The sequence below is a fragment of the Pongo pygmaeus genome, chromosome 4 (assembly GCF_028885625.2).
Source record: "Pongo pygmaeus isolate AG05252 chromosome 4, NHGRI_mPonPyg2-v2.0_pri, whole genome shotgun sequence".
Classification (NCBI taxonomy): Eukaryota; Metazoa; Chordata; class Mammalia; order Primates; family Hominidae; genus Pongo; species Pongo pygmaeus.
Genome location: NC_072377.2, coordinates 114050905 through 114057112, shown reverse-complemented (window position 1 = coordinate 114057112; position 6208 = coordinate 114050905). Strand labels below are relative to the sequence as shown.

The 6208-nt window shown below is 44.0% G+C and overlaps 1 long non-coding RNA gene across 1 annotated transcript; it reads right to left on the bottom strand.

The window, feature by feature from the left end:
• Window positions 1-3794: 3794 nt before the first annotated feature.
• Window positions 3795-5508, bottom strand: LOC129036496 (uncharacterized). The gene is made up of 3 exons (XR_008502577.1): window positions 5406-5508; window positions 4718-4817; window positions 3795-4261 (listed from the first exon to the last, which is right to left on the bottom strand). It is a non-coding gene; the product is annotated as an uncharacterized LOC129036496 (long non-coding RNA).
• Window positions 5509-6208: the final 700 nt, after the last annotated feature.

Below are 6208 nucleotides of genomic sequence, written 5' to 3'. Positions count from 1 at the left end.
TGTATTGATCTGACTGTCTTCTTAGCTCTGCATCTACATCATCTTAATTTATTTCCACTATTTTCTTTTTGACAATAAATAAAATACTACAAAAAATTTTGGTCTGAAATAAATGGCTATGCTTGTTTTGTGTTGTTTCATCAAAGGAATTTTTAAAAATGTTTGCCTTATTCTTCTGCTGCAAGTAAAGAAGTGGAACAAAGTAAGTACATACAAGCTGAAATACAACTGGCAAACAGAATTCACAACGTGCTTCCTTTCAGTAATTGATACCACACTTATGTAGGCAACAAACCAAAGGGTCTCCTCTGTCTCTGCAAGCAGGCAGAGTTCCCTTGAAGAAAGCAGGAATCTGCAGGGGCCCGGATGATGAGGTACCAAGGGGACCAAGGGCCCAGGTTATTGGAAAAATTTCTCTAACATCTCTTTCTAAGAACTATAGTCCTTACCTTTTTTTAAACAGGAATCTTGCATTGAATTGATAGCACAAACAGAAGTTAAAAATCCCTAAGTTTGAGGGTGGAGGGATATGAAGCAAGGAAATATCAAATTGGAAAGAGCTGCAAAATCAAAGAATGAGTGATGACATGAAATAGATACTATGGGGGTGACTTCACAGAAAGTGGAGGCCCTTATCAGGTAGGAGGGGAGGGGAAAAGAGAAAGTTCCAAACATAAGGAAATTGCAGAGATAGGTGAGAGCTCAGAAGTTAAGTATGCACCATTTCCAGCTAGTTGTACAGATCCGTCTCCATCTGAATGCAACAGGAAGGTAAAATGAGATTTGGTCCCAGTTTAGGCTGAGGTCCCAAGGCAATAGGCAGAAACAACTGCTTCCAGGTTCCAAAATGATATACAAGGCTATTTATGGAGAAAGTGTGATGGATGTAGTCTAAATCTGGTTTTGCAACCCTTAGTCTCTCTCAAAAAAAGAATAGAAAATGAAATTAAATGCTTGGAAAATTGCAATTAGAGAAAAAAATGTATTTAGGAATAATGGGTATAGTGCTGAGTCTCAACTCTTTCTGCACTCTCCACTCCTGATTGGGAAAGGGATGAATGTTGCCTTCTCCTGACTTCAAATCTAGTGAGGAGACTTCAAAATCAACCACCAGGAGAACCTGTGATGTGACCTCTGATACCAGACTGCTATGTGATTAGTGCCTGATAAATCGAAAGGTTAATTTTATGGCTAGGGCTGGATGCCTACCAGGTGCTCAAAGGAAAAATGGGCTACATCTTAGGAAGCTATGGCATTTAAAAATGGAGGTGTACCACAATATACCCAGTGGGCTGTGAGATAAAGGCAAAGTGATTAGCAGAAGCACGTGCCCACATCAAGGGAGACTTCCAGCAATGGATGTCCCGAAAGAACCTATGAAAATTCTCCATGACAAAATCAACTGTAAATGTCTATCATAGATTGATGTGAGTCAATAAGGCTTCCTCCCAACCTCTTGCCTCCCCTGCCTTCTTCTTACCTTGTCAGGGACCTGGGAAGGAGGGCAGGGGAGAAGTGACAGAGTCATGAAGCCAATCACTTCCCGCTTGCTTTTCCACCTTGGGCCCTGACAGGCCAATGCTGGAGGAGGAAAGAAACTTTAACTTTGGATGAAATTTGGAGTTTTGGTTGGACATCCAGGTTACTAAACTGAGATTACTCTGGAGATTAAAGTATCTAGATGATATTTTATTTTCTAAGAGTAACCAGGAAAGTCAATGGCACCTGCCCCTCATTTCATCTGGGACAGAGAAGAACTTGCCCTCAGAGTGGTTGTGCTTGCAGCAGTTGTCAAAAAAAAATTGTTTTGATTGTCCCTTGTTTGTTCAATGCAATGCTGACATAAAAATGAGCATAAACATATAAACAGGTAGATGAAAGCTGGCTGTAGAATAACTCTAGAAATAAGAAAGCGTTTCACTGAAGAGAAGTGAAATTTGGAAAGCGTGAAAATCTTCTGGAGATACAAAGGCAAGAATCTGCATTGCATTTAGGAAAATAGCGGAGTAGAACTAAAGGGACCTCTGGTGACTGCATCTGCTTCCAACTTGTCTTATGAAAAATATTATCTCTGGGCCAGGCATAGTGGCTTACACCTGTAAACCCAACACTTTAGGAGGCCAAGGCAGGAGGATTGCTTGTGACCAAGAGTCCGAGTTTGCAGTGAGCAATGATCATGCCACTGCACTCCAACCTGGGCAACAGAGTGAGACTCTGTCTCTCAAAAAATAAAATAATAATAATAATTTCTGGACTGAAAGCCAACTTCCTTTACTGGGGGAAAACAAACATATAAACACAGAGGTTTATATGTTATATATTTAGAGTTGTCTGCTGATATGGAAATAAGTATTCCTCAGTCAATTCATCAAATAAAAGGGAGTGACATTTGTAGACGGACAACTGATCTCGGTTCTGGAGCTATGTGTTCCATAACATGCAGAAAGTTGGTGTTCCAATATAAAGCAGTCCTATGTATGAGTTTGGGTTACAAGTTCTTCCAGAATCTAATTATTGGGATATGCTGAAAATTCCTATGTCAAGGGACTGAGAATTCACACCCCCAGCTAAAAGAGTTCACGAACCTTGCCACACTCATTTGAACAATAACTTTAAGAGAGTGGAGTATGGGAAGGGAATGAGCATCCTGTGACTAAAAGACAAGATTAACCAGCCTGGTGTATCTCATAAACCATCCCCATCATCTCTCCACTCTCCCTCTCAATTAACAAATTGTGAAAGACTTATTAGATACAATCTTGGCTCTTCCACTAACTAGTGGAGTAATCAGGACCAAATCATTTGCTCTTCTACACCTTGGTTTTCTCATTTGCTAAATGAAGTCTAGGACTAGAAAAGTGGTATAGGTGGCACAAAACAGATCAGTTATTTACTTACTTACTTACTTACTTATTTATTGAGATAGAGTCTTGCTCTGTCGCCCAGGCTGGAGTGCAGAGGCGCCATCATAGCTCACTACAGCCTTGGACTCCCAGGCTCAAGCCATTCTCCCGCCTGAGCCTCCTTAGTAGCTAGGATGAGAGGGACGTGCCACCACACTCCGATTTATTTTATTTTCATTTTTGTAGTCTCGCTATGTTGCCCAGGCTGGTGTGGAGCTCCTGTATGGCTGGAATTACAGGTAGGCGTTAGCAACCGCGCCGGGCCCAACTCTGTTATTTAAAAGCATATCCAGAGGCGGCACGCCTGCCAGGCATTGAGCGCCTGGGACCTGAGCGGGAGCGGGCGGCCCCGGGATCCAGCAGGTGCTCAGGCTGGCAGCCTGCGGGCTGGCCAGGCGCTTGGTCCCGGGGTTCTGCTTTGCTGGCACAGTGGGGAAGCCGCGCGCAGCCGAGCCGCGGGCCTGGGCGTGGGGCACGTGGCCGAGCCTCAGCCTCTGGGACCCCGACCGGGACAGGCAAGAACCACTGTCTCTGAACAACCTAAGGAAGAGGAACGTGGAATCTGGAGAAGAGCTGGCTTCCAGGCTGGACCACTGCAGAGCCAAGGCCACAGGGCACATTCTCCTCGTCAAGCGTTCCCAATACCATGTGGACGGCTCCCTGGAAAAGGACTGCTGTCTGAACTCACTGGGTCGTGAACAGGTCGAACTAACTGGACTCCGACTTGCAAGCTTGGAGTTGAGGTTTAATAAAATCGTCCATTCCTCCATGACCCACCTCATAGAAGCCACTGGCTTCAGCAACAGGCATCCACCAATCGTCTGCAAAGTCCGCACAGATCCGGGGCGGGAACCTTCCTCGTCAAGCCAGCCTGGCAGCGTATCACTGGAAGCGCCCGCTGGGAGTGCTATGAAGATGGAGTCCGGATCGAGGGAGCGTTCCGAAACTGCATCCCTCGGGGAATGCCAAGCACGGGGAGGATAATTAGGCGATCTTCCGATGTCACGCCAGTGTCATTCGCTGCAGATGACAGGGCACAGCGCTGCAGTTTCCTCCCGAAGGCTGGCTCCATTGCTCCCTCAACAATGGCAGCATCACCCACCTGGTGATCCGACTCAACGGCCGAGTAGCGCTCAGAACCGTTGGGGACACGGGGTTCATGCTCCCTCACAGCATCACCCAGTCCTGAGGGCCGTCCACAAGACTCTGCCCTCCTCAGCTCAAGACCTGGCTCTGGCTTTTCCTTCCCTCTGTCCTCCTGTACAGGCTGCATTGCAGTTACGTGCTGTTCTCGAGGAGGCAACAGACAAGTAGAAATCTCTCAAATGCTGCATTTGGGTATTTGTTTCTGGCCCGGGCTGACAAGGGAAAAATTCGGATCAGATAACCTGACTTATTTGCAAGGCTTTCTATCTTACCATGATCTGCCAGGACGACCGTGTGGGGTTTAAGGTGAAAACTCAGACGAAATTCGGGCCTGTTTTGAGGACTGAATGAGTCCTGACCGAGGCCATAACTTTGACGACCACAGCAGGCCGTCGCTGAGGGTCCCCTGGGCTCCGTGGGCAAAGCTGTCAGGTAACTGAGGCACACGGAGAAGAGGGGCACGGAGGTTTTTTTCACAACTCACTTCACTTCACATTCTTTTAATTTCTTAAAACCCTTGCGTCGTTTAAATATTTATCCATTATAGATTTTCCCCAGCTGGGTTCTTACTTTGAAAACCAATTTCTCACTCCGAAGTTACAGATCCCTGATGATTCTGGATCTGAACTCATCTACGTTATTAGGCCTTTGCGGGCTCAAGGACTTACCAATCACACAGGTGACCATGGACAGGTGAGGGATGAAATGAGTCTGCAGAGGTGGTGTGAACTTCGACCTTCATGCTGGTCTCAAGGGAGAGGTGACAGGCTGGTGACAGCCCAGTAGGAGGAGATTACCCTGATTCAATAATAAATCCCAGACTGACAGCTCAGTCCTAGTTTGATTCTGATTATTTTTTTATGCTTAGGGATTAAAATATTTAAACATGATGTGTCTATCCCAAATATTTAGTACAACCATCCTATTAATTTAGAAAAAAACAATTTCTACAACATGGTTGTGAACATTTTCTGCAGTCAATACAAGTAATTGGGATAGTTAATCTATTTCTTTGTCAACTTTGGAAATGACTACATAATAAAAATTACTGGTTTAAAAAAATATAAAAATACATAAAAAATAAAAACATATCCAGAGTCTATCACTAGAGATTTGTGATTCAGTTGATAAAAGACTAGGGTCCAGGAATCTGCATGTTCATACATTTAAGCTGATTCTGATTCAGATGATCAAAACAAACATTAAAATACACAACCTCTAAGGTCTCTTGCAATTTTAACCCTCTCTTCTGTTCTTGTCCATCACAACTGTTTATCGCTCACTTAGAGAATACGTGGTGCCTTACCAAATCTAGTGTGCTCAATCAATATAATCTTATTTGAAATCCATACTCACTGGGTGCTGGAATTGGTTAACAAGGATTCCAGTCATCATAGCATATTATAGCATTCTGCTGGCTGGACATGGTAGTCTTGTTTTTACTCTGGTTCAGGTTACTTAGATGGTTGGACTGAAAGATTCCCATCACTATGAGATTCTATGATTCTGATTCTAATTCTATCATATTATTAGGTCTACTATTAGGAGTTGCTAAGTTTTCTCTGTTACTTGGCTAAACATATGTGTACTCCCTCAGAAGGCCTCCAGGAAGTTCTCCATGTGGTTAAGAATGTTGATGTTTATGGTTCAAAAGTTATACACTCAGAGTGAAAATATAACTTTATTTATTCTCTACTTGCTATTTAAAGATACCTCAGTTTTGGATAGTCCAAAGTTTAAGCTCCTTCTAAGTATTCCCTTCCTCTCATACTTTCCAAATTGGCACCTGGACATACAGGTAGGCCTATGTATCACACATACAATAAATGAATTGTCCTTAGAGATAGATACTGCCTCTGAGTCCTTGCTGGTCTGAGACACGTTGTAGCTTCTTTGGTCTGGTGCCCAGGAAACAGTGGTGGTGCCCACAGAGGTGTGGTTTGTCCCACCTGGTTCCCTCAAATGCTATGCTGGCATCCCTGCTGAAGTCATAGCTACATTCATGACCTCTTCCTTCTAACTTTAGTCCTCTTCTGGTCTACTGCTTCTTCCATTTCCCATTCATGTCAAGGATACAGAATATTGGAGGATATGAAGAAATGAGGTGATATCTAAAGCTCAGCCCTCTAGACAGCTCACTCAGCCATTTCTACCATCCA